The sequence below is a fragment of the Rutidosis leptorrhynchoides genome, chromosome 3, assembly GCF_046630445.1.
Source record: "Rutidosis leptorrhynchoides isolate AG116_Rl617_1_P2 chromosome 3, CSIRO_AGI_Rlap_v1, whole genome shotgun sequence".
Lineage (NCBI taxonomy): Eukaryota > Viridiplantae > Streptophyta > Magnoliopsida > Asterales > Asteraceae > Rutidosis > Rutidosis leptorrhynchoides.
Window position 1 is genome coordinate 28,973,423 of NC_092335.1, and position 14,313 is coordinate 28,987,735.

General features: G+C 38.4%; 1 pseudogene; it reads left to right on the forward strand.

Annotated features, from left to right (window-relative positions):
- The first annotated feature begins 316 nt into the window (after positions 1-316).
- On the forward strand, positions 317-2,862 carry LOC139899820 (pentatricopeptide repeat-containing protein At2g33680-like; annotated as a pseudogene).
- Positions 2,863-14,313: the final 11,451 nt, after the last annotated feature.

Genomic DNA, 14,313 nt, shown 5'->3' on the forward strand with positions numbered 1-14,313 from the left:
GCTTTTGTATCGATCAAAAGCTTTAAGGTTGCTGATGATTCGGAAGAAGAGGCTGCCATTTCTGTTTTGTTTAATTGAAACAAATTGTAAAGATTTGATCTTTATTTAAATAGGACTTCGGAATATGAAAGAGCACTCATTTGATGTCAAAATTTATTGTTATTGGTACCGTTATACTTCTAATTCTGAGATCTTTTGAATTCCTGTAACATTGAAAGTTTTGTTAGGAGTTGGTAGCAGAACGACCCGAACTAACGAGTTCCATGCCATGCAATTGGGTGGTCGTCACAATTCCATTCATGCCATGTAATTGTTCAAAAAGTTATTGTCTCAAGATCATACCGTATTACCCGATGAGCGAACTTTTAATGGTGCGTTTACTGCTGCGTCCGCTTTGATGGATTCCGTTGGTGGGAAACAAGTTCACACGGTTGCAGTTTAGTTGTTAAAATGTGAGGATGTGTTTGTTGGTGGCTCTTTGTTGAATATGTATTGTAAAGCTGGGTTGGTTGATGATGGACGTAAGGTGTTTGATGAAATGCAGGAGAGAAATTCGTTTTCATGGTCGACGATTATCTCTGGGTATGCAATGCAGAGAATTTGTGGTGATGCGTTGGAGCTTTTTAAAATAGTGGTAGCTGAGGAAAATTAGCATGTGAATGAGTTTGTTGTAACAAGCGTTTTGAGTGCGTTTACTTTGCCGAATTTTGTTAACATTCGCTCACAAATTCATTGTCTTTGGACTTAAACATGGGTTGTTGTCTCATGTATCTGTTGGTAATGCGATGGTTACAATGTATTCAAATTGTGGAAGCTTGGATGAGGCTGATAAGGCGTTTGAGTTGTCGAGTAATAAGAATTCGATCACATGGTCTGCAATGGTCACTGGGTACGCACAGGGTGGGGATTGTAAGAAAGCGTTGACATTGTTTTCAAAAATGCATCATAATGGGTTGGTTGCTACTGTTGGAACATTCAACAATATACACAATATATTTGATTGAATATAAAGTGTATAAAGAACAAAAAAAAAAAACATAGGACTACATTTTAATATCTCTTCAATTCATTCACCTATTGCTAATGGCTTTATATAGCCAACAAATTACAAGATAAACCATAAATAGAATACCACTATCCTATTAATCCACTACCTACGTACTAGCTAAAAGATAGCTACTAAAAACTACCAATTGACCATAATAATCGGTCAAAGTACATGCCCATTCAAACTCTTACATAAGTTAATATTAATCCACGTGCACCACTTTCTTTTATTCCTTCAACATGCTACTGGATCATTGCTAATTGGACTACAACTTGGGTCATGATCTCAAGCCCATTTATCTCTACATGTTGGGCCATCAAAATTACCCAACATTCACCCCTTTAATTTTGATAAACCTAGCTCCCTTTTTTCCTTATTGTTTCTGCCGCGTTCTATCTTCTAAATTGCTTATAATCTGCTGCCATTTTCTGATGCGAATCTGCTGAAAATCTGCCTCCATTCTACTGCTAATCTGCTGTTAAAAAACTCATAAACTGTTGCTGAACTGCTGCTATTTTTCTGCTATCTACTGCTGCAATTTTCTTCTGCACAATGTATTCTTTTCTGCTTGTAAACTGCTGCAATTAAACTGCTGTTTATGACTGCTATCACATATTGTGATCTTGCTTTCTTGTTGATGATCTTTTCTGTTGCTGCATCTTTTGAGTCTTCCTTCTTGCTTTCTTCCTCAAAAGTTCATGCTAAGATCATGCTACAACTTCACTGGTTCTCGCTACGTGCTACAAGATTTTTTTCAGATCAAAATATGATCGTTCCTGCTGCAAGCTACATGCTACTTGCTTTTGATCACCAATTGTGATCACCTGCCGCACCTCTCTTCTGCTGATGCGTTGTGATTCCTGCTATACGCGCTTCTGCTATTCATTCTGCCTTGCATCTTTCTGCTATGCGTTTCTGCTGTAACCGGTTGTTGTTTTACTGCTATGCCTGCTGCACCTTTATGAAGATCATACCGCTGATCTTTCCTGCTGATTTTCTGCTTTTTTTATTGTGCTTTTCTGCTACACAATCAACTACGCAATTACTGCACTTGCGTTTCTGATGATCAATTAGATCATCGCTGCTACTCTGTTATTCTCTCGAACCAGGATCTACTAACTGCTCTGATACCAAATGTTGGAACATTCAACAATATACACAATATATTTGATTGAATATAAAGTGTATAAAGAACAAAAAAAAAAACATAGGACTACATTTTAATATCTCTTCAATTCATTCACCTACTGCTAATGGCTTTATATAGCCAACAAATTACAAGATAAACCATAAATAGAATACCACTATCCTATTACTCCACTACCTACGTACTAGCTAAAAGATAGCTACTAAAAACTACCACTTGACCATAATAATCGGTCAAAGTACATGCCCATTCAAACTCTTACATAAGTTAATATTAATCCACGTACACCACTTTCTTTTATTCCTTCAACATGCTACTGGATCATTGCTAATTGGACTACAACTTGGGTCATAATCTCAAGCCCATTTATCTCTACATGTTGGGCCATCAAAATTACCCAACAGCTACTTGCTAGTGAGTTTACACTTGTTGGGTCCTTAATGCTTGTAGTGATGCTTCAGCTATTGAAAAGGGGAAAGAGACACATGCATACTCGATACAGTTAGGGTTTCAATATCAAATTTATATAACGACAGCTGTAGTTAATATGTATGCTAAATGTGGTTTCTTAGATGATGCTCGAAAGGGGTTTTATCATTCACAAGAACCTGATATCGTGTTGTGGACTTCAATGATCATGGTCTTTGTTTATGGCGTATATTATTAAGTGCTTGTAGGAATTATCGTAACTACGATATAGTATCGTATGCAGGTGAGAATTTAATGGAATTGGGGTCACAAGAATCTTCTGCATATATCCAACTATTGAGTATTTATAAGGCCACTCCCTATCGTAACTAAACTATTCATCCTCTTAACCTTCTACATCAGTGCCACATCAACACCAATATTCTATAACTAACTCATAACTAAACACTCCCTATCATGGCTAAAACAATACTCCTCTTAATATATAACGTACAGGCAATAAAGCATCAAGTCCAACAATAAAAAGCACTGGGACCCGCAATTCCTATAACTCATCCGTTAAATCCATGGTGAAAGCGGGTAACTAACGCGGGTAACTAAGTGGTGCCTATGGTTAGTTACGGGTAATGAGCGGGTAATGGGCGGGTAACTAACCATAGGGGGTGGTCTAAGGCTCTTGGAAGATTAAAAGATGTTGAACGGGTCATAGAAATGATGAGTCATCGTAGGGTGAGTAAGGAGCCGGGGTGTAGCTGGATTGAGCTTAAGAGCCACTTTCATGTGTTTGTTGTTGGAGACCAGTTGCATCCAAAAGTTAAAGAAATACGTACGGAGGTATATAGGTTAAGTAAGTAAGGGAAAGATGAAGGTTACCACCCCGATTATGATTCAAATTTTGCAGATTTGGATGTTTGGGATGCTACAATTTAGTATAATATGATTGGTATACTCAGCAAACTGGAATTGGAGACACAGATTTGTGATCTTGAATCTGGAAACGTTCTACTTGACTTCTTACATTGGGTTAGAATCTTGGATCTTAAATGCTGGATGTGATTTTTGTAATGTTAGGTGATGGGGGCGCTAAAACATATCCAGCTGGGATTGTAGTATATATATTGGAAAGCATGGTTTTTTATTATCTTAATTTTTTACAGTTGAGATTGTTCATGAGAAGGGTCTTTTGCCTCAAGTTTGTAAGCCCTAAATTAACATTTTTTATTTCCTCAGTATATGTATTTTAAGTTTTCTTGAAATTTTGCTACCTGTTTATTATTGTGTGCATTTTTTTTTTTTTTTTTTTTGCACTGTAGATGTTGAAACTCTTATGGTGTTAAACATTGATGTTTTTTTCCAAGAGGTTGTAAAGGCATGTTGTGAAAAGCTCTATCTACTTCTTCAGGTTGGTTGACACTATACTGCTCTCTATATTAGATTCATACTTGTTATAAGCAAACTAGAGTCTACTTTATCTACCAATTATATGTAAGGATATTAGGACCCAAAACAATGCAAGTGATTCAACAAGATCACTCACCGATAGTAATTCTACAAGATTACTAACCCACTTAATGAACGAAAGATTATAAATGCAAGAAATGTAAATCGACACAAGAGATAACGTGGTTATATGCAATCGTTGTGATTGCTTTAGTCCACGGACCAACTAGAGAATGTATTTACTGAATATTTGTGGTGTGTTACAATGAGTTACAAGAGGGTCTATTTATAGAATGATTTAAGGAGTAAGCTAAAAACAATTCCTTGAAGCTTCATGTGAGTTTCCTGACAGCTTCATGGAGGCTACATGTGAGTTTCCTGACAGCTTCGTGGAAGCTACATGTGAATTTCCTCACAACTTCGTGGAAGCTACATGTGAGTTTCCTAACAACTTCGTAGAAGCTACATGTGAGTTTCCTAACAACTTCGTGGAAGCTTCGTGTGAGTTTCCTGAAATCTTCCCTCTAATTGTTTAAAGTTCTCCATATCTCCAACAATCTCCCACTTGGAGACTTTGAATAAACCCAACCTTCGTCAACCCAAAATATCAACGATCTAACCAAGAACGTTAAACCACCATTATACCGCCAAACTCCATTTGGGACACGCACACTCAACACATACTTCGGATGAGCAGACTTTCGATACAAGGTCTTCAACACTACTTGTTAGAATTGAAACATTAACTCTCTAATTCTCTAGTTGGGGTCTTCTCTCATCAATTCATTAGAAGACCAATTGAGGTAATGCAAAACTTCAATTTCTCTGTCGTAACAACCTTAGTAAACATATCAGCAGGATTTTTCGTACCAAGGATTTTCTCCAATAATAAAGTACCATCATTTATATGTTGTCGAATAAAATGATACCTTATATTGATGTGTTTCGTACGACTATGAAACACCGGATTCTTCCCAAGATGAACCGCACTTTGATTATCACAATTCAAGACGCAATAGTCTTGTCTTTTACCCAACTCACCTAAGAAGTTTTTCAACCAAACAAGCTCTTTAAAAGCTTCTGCAATAGCCATAAATTCGGCTTCGGTGGTTGATAAAGCAACACTCTTTTGTAGTCGAGACATCCAACTAACTGCCATCTTCCCTATTGTGAAAACATAACCCGTAGTGCTTTTCCCCGAATCGTCATAACCACCCAAATTAGCATCCACATAACCTCTAAGTATGGCATTGCTTTTAGAGAAGCACAATCCCATATTAGAAGTACCTTTCAAATAACGAAGTAACCATTTAACCGCTTCCCAATGCTCTTTCCCCGGATTAGACATATAACGACTTACAACTCCCACTGCGTGAGCAATATCGAGTCTTGTACAAACCATGGCATACATAACACTACCCACGGCCGATGCATATGGAACCTTTTCCATCTCCATTTTGTCTTCTTCCGTTTTAGGTGATTGACTTTTCGATAGCTTTATCGTGCTACCCAAAGGCATAGAACGAGCCTTTGAATTTTCCATGTTAAACCTCTCTACAACTTTCTCAATATATTTGGATTGAGACAAGTATAGAGTACCCTTCACACGATCACGTACAATACTCATGCCAATATTTGCTTAGCACCACCAAGATCTTTCATCTCGAATTCATGGGAAAGTAATCCCTTCAACTTGTTATTTTCTGACATGTTGGAACCTGCAAGTAACATGTCATCAACATACAACAATAAGATTATGTAAGAAGACTTGAATTTCTTCAAGTAGCAACAGTGATCCGCTTCACATCTTAAGAAACCAATCTTCTTCATAAACTCGTCAAACTTCAAGTACCATTGCCGAGGTGCTTGCTTCAATCCATACAAACTTTTCTTTAGCTTACAAACCCACTTCTCTTTACCCTTTACCTCAAAGCCCTCGGGTTGCCTCATGTAGATCTCTTCAGCAAGATCACCATGCAAGAATGCGGTCTTCACATCTAGTTGCTCTAGATGTAAGTCTTCGGATGCAACCATAGAAAGTACCAAACGGATAGTAGTCATTTTAACTACCGGTGAATATATCTCTTTGTAGTCAACCCCTTCCTTTTGTTGAAAGCCTTTGACTACCAAATGAGCCTTGTACCTTTTCTTGCCATCCGACTCATTCTTGATTCGATACACCCATTTTTTTTGCAACGCCCTTTTATCATGAGGTAACTTCACTAGTGACCAAGTTTTATTCTTCTCAAGTGACCCCATCTCTTCTTTCATGGCAAGCTCCCATTGTATGGATTCTTTTGTTTTTCTCGCCTCAAAGTAACTTTCGGGTTCACCATTCTCGGTATAGAGCAAGTAGTTTGCTGATGGAGAATACCTAGGATTAGGTTTGGGCACTCTAGTCGAGCGTCTTGGTGTAGGAGTAACCGGAATGGTTGGACCGGTTTCATTTGTGTCCTCCTCATCACTAGAACACGCACTATGTTCGGAATCATCACCGCTTTCCGAATCATCCCCATCATTAGCATTTTCCGACGCCTCACCGTTATTTGGCAATTCATTGTTCCCCGTACTCCCACTAGAACCTACAAGATCATCAATAGAAACATCGTCAAAAGTAACATGACCCGGTTTAGGACTCCCCGTTTCCGGTTTACCATAAACTGAATCTTCATCAAAGGTAACATCACGAGAACGAATCACTTTTCTAGCCTCGTTATCCCAACAACGATAGCCCATTTCATTCGACCCGTAACCTATGAAAGTACACTTCTTTGACTTAGCTTCAAGCTTGTCTCTATCCGCATCTTTAGTCTTCACATAAGCATTACACTCAAAGATCCTAAGGTGATTATAACTCACCTTCTTACCATGCCATTCTTCCTCGGGAATTCGGAAACCCAACGGTGTTGAGGGTCCCCTATTTATCAAATAAGCCGCCGTATTAACCGCATCCTCCCAAAACATTTTAGGCAAACCGGCATGTAGTCTCATACTCTTTGCCCTTTCATTTAACGTACGATTCATACGTTCGGCGACCCCATTGCATTGCGGTGTCTCCGGTACCGTTTTCAGCATTCTAATATCGAGCTTTGCACAATGGTCTTTAAACTCAAGACTACCATATTCCCCTCCATTATCCGACTTCAAGCACTTGACCTTCAAGTTAGTCTCATTTTCTACCATAGCTTTCCACTTCACAAATGTATTAAATACATCAGATTTAGCTTTAAGAAAATAAACCCATACCTTTTGAGTGGAGTCGTCAATGAAGGTGACATAATAGCGAGAACCTCGATGTGATTCTACATTGGTTGGACCAAACACATCCGTATGAACGAGCTCCAATTTCTCCAACTTAGGTGCATTCCCTGATTTCCCAAAAGTCACCTTCTTTTGCTTCCCATATACACATGGTTCGCAAAACCCAAGTTCTACCTTTTTCAAATTCGGAATTCTCCCACTCGAAACAAGCATCTTCATACCCTTCTCACTCATATGCCCGAGTCTTCGGTGCCATAGAGTTGATTCGGACTCAACATTAACTGTAGCAACCACCGTGTCTTCATCAAACACTTCAACCATATAAAGAGTTCCCCTTTTATGTCCACGAGCCACTACACAACTACCCTTAACCACCTTCCATTGGCGGTTTTCAAAAGTAACCGTGTTACCTTCATCATCTAATTGACCAACCGAAATAAGTTTCCTTTTTAATTTAGGAATGTACCTTACGTTTTTCAAGGTCCAATTAGAGCCAAGAGTAGTCTTCAATACAACATCTCCAATGCCCTCTATATTGAGTTGTTTGTCGTCCGCCAATCTCACCTTGCCTTGATATGAACGAAAAATCTTCATCATGATTTTGACATGAGTAGCATGAAACGAAGCTCCCGAATCCAAAATCCAAGACTCCATAGAATTTTCAACACTACATAAAAGTGCATCATCACTTTCTTTCGCGGTTAAGTTCACACCTTTCGCCGGACCATTTTTTTAAAATTCCTTTGAAAGTGCCCTTTTTGATTGCAACCCCAACAAACAGTTTCACTTCTATCTTTCGATGGATACCTCTTCTTAGACTTCTTTCTACCCTTCTTCTCACCGCGATTAAATTTCCTACCACGGTTGTCGGTACTTAACAAAGAACCGGATGTCAATTCCCCCGAGTTTCTCCTACGAGTATCTTCACCAAGAATCAAATCCCTTATTACTTCAAACGCTAGCTTAGTAGTTCCCGTAGAGCTACTAACCGCGGTAACCGTACCCGACCAACTTTCCGGTAATGATGAAAGCAAGATTAGTGCTTTTAACTCATCATCAAACACAATATCTACCGATGCTAACCTCGATATGATGTTGCTGAACTCGTTGATATGATCTGTTGCACTCGTACCTTCCTTCATCTTCGTATTGAACAATTATCGCATGAGAAAAACCTTATTAGAAGCGGTAGGTTTCTCATACATGTTAGAGAGTGCTTTTAAGCAAGCAAACGTCATCTTCTCATTCACAACATTGTATGCAACGTTCTTAGCAAGTGAAAGACGAATCGCACCCAAAGCTTGACGATCCAAAAGCGTCCAATCGGCATCGCTCATGCTTTTGGGCTTGGTCTCTAACAGAGGTTGATGTAGCTTCTTTTGATACAAGTAATCTTCAATTTGCATCTTCCAAAAGCCAAAGTCTCTCCCATCGAATCGGTCGATTCTAAACTTTCCGTCTTCTGCCATCGTTCCCAAAGTCGAAACCTTGTGCTCTAGATACCAGTTGTAAGGATATTAGGACCCAAAACAATGCAAGTGATTCACCAAGATCACTCACAGATAGTAATTCTACAAGATTACTAACCCACTTAATGAACGAAATATTATAAATGCAAGAAATGTAAATCGGCACAAGAGATAACGTGGTTATATGCAATCGTTGTGATTGCTTTAGTCCACGAACCAACTAGAGAATGTATTTACTAAATATTTGTGGTGTGTTACAATGAGTTACAAGAGGGTCTATTTATAGAATGATTTAAGGAGTAAGCTAAAAACAATTCCTTGAAGCTTCATGTGAGTTTCCTGACAGCTTCATGGAGGCTACATGTGAGTTTCCTGACAGCTTCGTGGAAGCTACATGTGAATTTCCTCACAACTTCGTGGAAGCTACATGTGAGTTTCCTAACAACTTCGTAGAAGCTACATGTGAGTTTCCTAACAACTTCGTGGAAGCTTCGTTTGAGTTTTCTGGAATCTTCCCTTTAATTGTTTAAAGTTCTCCATATCTCCAACATTATATGGATGACGGGCGGTTTAACGGTTTAAATTTGCATTTGGGTTGAAACATGTATTTAGTAGTGTGATAATGTAAAGGTATAGATTAATTTAATGTGATGATTAGGTTTATATTAGTTTAATGTTATGAGGGGATGAATTAGTAAAAGAAGTATATGAAGACTTTGTAATTTGAAAGGTGAGTTTTTATTACTGGAAATTGTGTTTAGTGTTTTTTGTACATACAATTTGGAAGGCATCAAGCCTATTTATAGGCTTCAATGGAGACTTCCATTTTTATCTAGAATTTTCTGATTTTTTTGTCTAGCTATCCTTCTATCACCTTCTAGTTAACTTCTTCTAAAATATCTTATAATTAATATCTAATGTCACTTTTAATTCTAGATTAGTCTAGAAAAACATTAGTATCTTAACACTCATCCTTAATGTTTTTCGGTGTTACTCCGAGCATGTTGCGTAGGAACTCGAACTTGGGTCTTGGTAGTGCTTTTAGTGAAAATATCTGCAATCTGCTCTTCGGACTTGTAGTATTTTAATTCAATATCTTTCTTGGCTGAGCTTTCTCGCAGAAAGTGATACTTGATGTCAATGTGTTTTGTTCTACCATGGAACACTGGATTCTTTGCCATCGCGATCGTGGACTTGTTGTCGCAGAATATTTTTGTAGCTTCATCTTGTTTCTCGCCCATGTCTTCTAGTATTCTTCTTAGCCATATAGCTTGATTAGCTGAGTTTGCGGCTGCGATGTACTCGGCTTCGGCTGACGATTGTGCCACCGTTTCTTGTTTCTTTGATGTCCATGAGAATACACCAGATCCAAGTGTGAATGCGTATCCAGAAGTACTTCTCATATCATCCACTGATCCGGCCCAATCACTATCAGTGTATCCATGAAGCTTCGAGTCTATAGTGGGATTGTACCATATTCCATAGTCCATGGTACCTTGCAAGTATCTTAGTATTCTTTTAGAAGCTCCATAATGTATTTGAGTAGGGTTTTGCATGTACATGGATAGCAGACTCGTTGCGTACATGATGTCTGGTCTTGTTGATGTTAGATATAGTAGACTTCCAATGAGACTTCTGAATCTTGAAGCATCCGCTTTCTCCGATCCATCTTCTTGTCTCATCTTCTCATTGGTAACTAGTGGCGTGGCTACAGTTTTGCAATCGTATAGTTTAAACTTTTTCAGGAGATTTTCTGTGTATTTCTTTTGGCATATGAATATTCCTTCATTTTCTTGACTGATTTCGATGCCAAGAAAATAGCGCATCAATCCAAGGTCGCTCATCTCGAACGTTTTCATTATGTCTTCTTTAAATTCTTGTATCATTCTCTCATTGTTTCCAGTATATATTAGATCATCGACATACAAGGAAATAATGAGAGTGTCAGAGTTACCTTGGGTTTTAATGTAGAGTGTAGGCTCACTTTGACTCCTCCTGAATCCTGAACTTGTGAAGTAGTTGTCTATGCGACTGTACCATGCGTGTGGCGCTTGTTTAAGTCCATATAAGGCTTTCTTTAGGTTCAGGACTTTATCTTCTTTTCCTTCCTGGATGAACCCTTGTGGTTACTCTACATATATTTCTTCTTCGAGAAACCCATTTAGAAAGGCAGATTTCACATCTAGTTGATGAATCTTCCACCTTCGTTGAGCTGCTAATGCCACAAGAGCTCTTATAGTATCCAGTCGAGCTACAGGTGCGAAAGTTTCATTGTAGTCGACTCCAGGTTGTTGTGAATAGCCTTTAGCTACTAGCCTTGCTTTATGTTTTTGTATAGAACCATCAGGGTTGAGCTTTGTTTTGTAAACCCATTTAACTCCAATAATTTCTTTATTTTCTGGAGGATCAACTAACTCCCATGTGTTGTTTTTCTTGATCATTCTTATTTCTTCGTTCATAGCAGTCACCCATTTTTCATCTTTGGCTGCAACTTCATAGCTTTCAGGTTCTATAGTTGTAAAGTTGCAAGTCTCGTATATCTCTGCTAATGCTTTGACTCTTCCAGGTGTTGACTCTGGACTTGACTCGTCTTGCACCAAAGGTAATCTTGTTGATGGAGAAGTTGGTGTAGCAGGGCTTGTTTCACCGGTACTTTCATGTTTTTCAGAATGCTCAACTTGTAGTGGTTGTTGGGCTGGAGTTTCCATAGATATCCGAGGCAGATATGTTTGTTTTTCAACTTTGTCCTTTTCCCAGTTCCAAGAAGCGTCTTCATCAAACTCCACGTCTCGGCTGACCACGATGTTATTAGTCTTCAGGTTATAGACTCGGTAGCCTTTTGACTGTGTGCTATAGCTCAAAAATATTCCCTTCTCTGATTTTTCTTGGAGCTTGTGACGTTTCTCCTTAGGAACATGGATGTAGCAGATAGATCCAAATACGCGTAGATGTTTCGCCGACGGTTTCCTTCCACTCCATGCCTCTATCGGAGTCTTGTTTTCTACGGCTTTCGTGGGACATCGATTTAGTATAAATACAGCCGTGTATACAGCTTCAGCCCAGAAACTCTTTGGAAGGCCTTTTTCATGTATCATTGTTTTGACCATTTCCATTACAGTTCTATTCTTACGTTCAGAGACGCCATTTTGTTCAGGAGCGTAACCAACTGTGAGTTGGCGTTTTACTCCTTCATCTTCACAAAACTTATTGAATTGTGTAGAGGTGTATTCTTTTCCTCCTTAGTGTTTTTATATAATGGCCACTACTTTTTTCTACGAAGTTCTTGAACTTCTTGAATATCGCAAATACTTCGGATTTTTCACGCATGAAATAAACCCACGTCATTCTAGAATAATCATCGATGAAAAGAATAAAGTACCTGTTTTTGTTAAGAGACGAGGTCCTCATTGGTCCACATACGTCAGTGTGTACCAGCTCCAGTATGCCTTTCGCTCTCAGAGTTTTGTCACGAGGGAAAGGTTTTCGATGTTGCTTGCCCATCATACAGCTTTCACACGTGTCAATGATTTCTTATATGTTAGGCAAGTCTCTCATCATATTCTTCTGTTGGAGGATTTTTAGTGCGTGAAAGTTAAAGTGGCCAAATCTTCGATGCCATAGCCATGATTCTTCGACTTGAACTTTCATGGCCGTGTCTCTGATATACTGCCAACGAAGCGGAAAGTTGCGGTTATCCATTGGCACTTCGGCTATTGATTTATAGTTGTTTTTCTTGTCACGAATAACGCATGATTTGTCTTCGAAGAGTAAAGAGTATCCGTGCTCCATCATTTGACCAACACTTAGCAAGTTACTTGCTAGGCTTGGTACTAGAAGAACGTCATTGATAGATCGAGTGACATTATTAGTTTGAACAGTAATAGTACCTTTACCTTTAGTATCAACAAGCGCTCCATTCCCTAGTTTGACGCGGGACTTTACGGAGGTGTTGATACTCTGAAATAGCTTCTCATCTCCTGTCATGTGATTGCTGCACCCACTGTCAATCAACCAAGTATCGTCCCTCTGTTTATTTGCGACATGGCAGGCATAGAATAGCTGATTTTTGTTCTCCGGTATGTCTTCACTTTCTTCTGTGAAGTTAGCTCGATGATTTTGTTTTAAACTGCAATCTTTTTCTAGATGTCCAAATCTTTTGCAGTTATTGCATTGTGGCTTCCCTTTGTGGAAACAATCTTTCTCCCAGTGGTTTGTCCTTTTGCAAATACCACATGGAGGGCAGCTTTTTCTTTTCTGATCAAATCCGGTTCTGGGTTTTTCTCCTTCTCTCGACTTTTCTTCGAGATTTCTTTTCCCCTCATTATTAGATTTCTGAGACCTTATTTTGAGTTTAGACTGAAAGGCACTTTCTAGTGAGTTTTCACTACGCCGACTCAGTCTAGCCTCATATGCTTCAAGAGAGCCAATTAATTCCGTTACTGACAGAGTCTCGATGTCTTTTGACTCTTCAATAGCGGTGATAACATGATCGTATTTTTCTGTCATACTGATAAGTATTTTTTCAACAATCCTTTTATCAGTTATAGAATCACCATAAGCTTTCATTTGATTTACTATTTCTTTAATTCTTGAATAGTAATCTTTTACGGTCTCAGTCTCTTTCATATATAAATTTTCAAAATCTCGTCGTAGAGTTAGTAGTTTGACTGATCTCACCTTGGCATTTCCTTGAAATTCTTCTTGAAGGATTTTCCACGCCTCCTTAGCTGTCGTAGCTCCCATGATTCGTGGAAAGATAGACGGTGTCAAGGCTTGTTGAATGTAGCCTAGAGCGGCAGCATTTCTTACAACATTTTTGTTGTATTTTTCTTGTTCTTCCGCGGACAGAGTTTCGTCTTCTTTTGGAGTTGTAAACCCGACTTCGACAATATCCCACAAGCTTTGTGCTTGGAAATATGTCTTCATTCGGATACTCCAAAAATCATAGTTGTCGCCATCAAAGATGGGGACGGGAATATTGTATGCACTAACGGTAGTCATGGTGTACTCGAACAACACCCAATACGGCTCTTGATACCACTTGTGAGAATGTAAAGGTATAGATTAATTTAATGTGATGATTAGGTTTATATTAGTTTAATGTTATGAGGGGATGAATTAGTAAAAGAAGTATATGAAGACTTTGTTATTTGAAAGGTGAGTTTTTATTACTTGAAATTGTGTTTAGTGTTTTTTGTACATACAATTTGGAAGGCATCAAGCCTATTTATAGGCTTCAATGGAGACTTCCATTTTTATCTAGAATTTTCTGATTTTTGTGTCTAGTTATCCTTCTATCACCTTCTAGTTAACTTCTTCTAAAATATCTTATAATTAATATCTAATGTCACTTTTAATTCTAGATTAGTCTAGAAAAACATTAGTATCTTAACAAGTAGAGCTATGAAAGCCATGCTAGGTTGGGTTGACTCTCCAACACTCGTCTATTTCTTTTTAATTAGTTGAAGCAATATATAATAATTAGATGAACAAAATTATTACAATAATAATCTAAATTT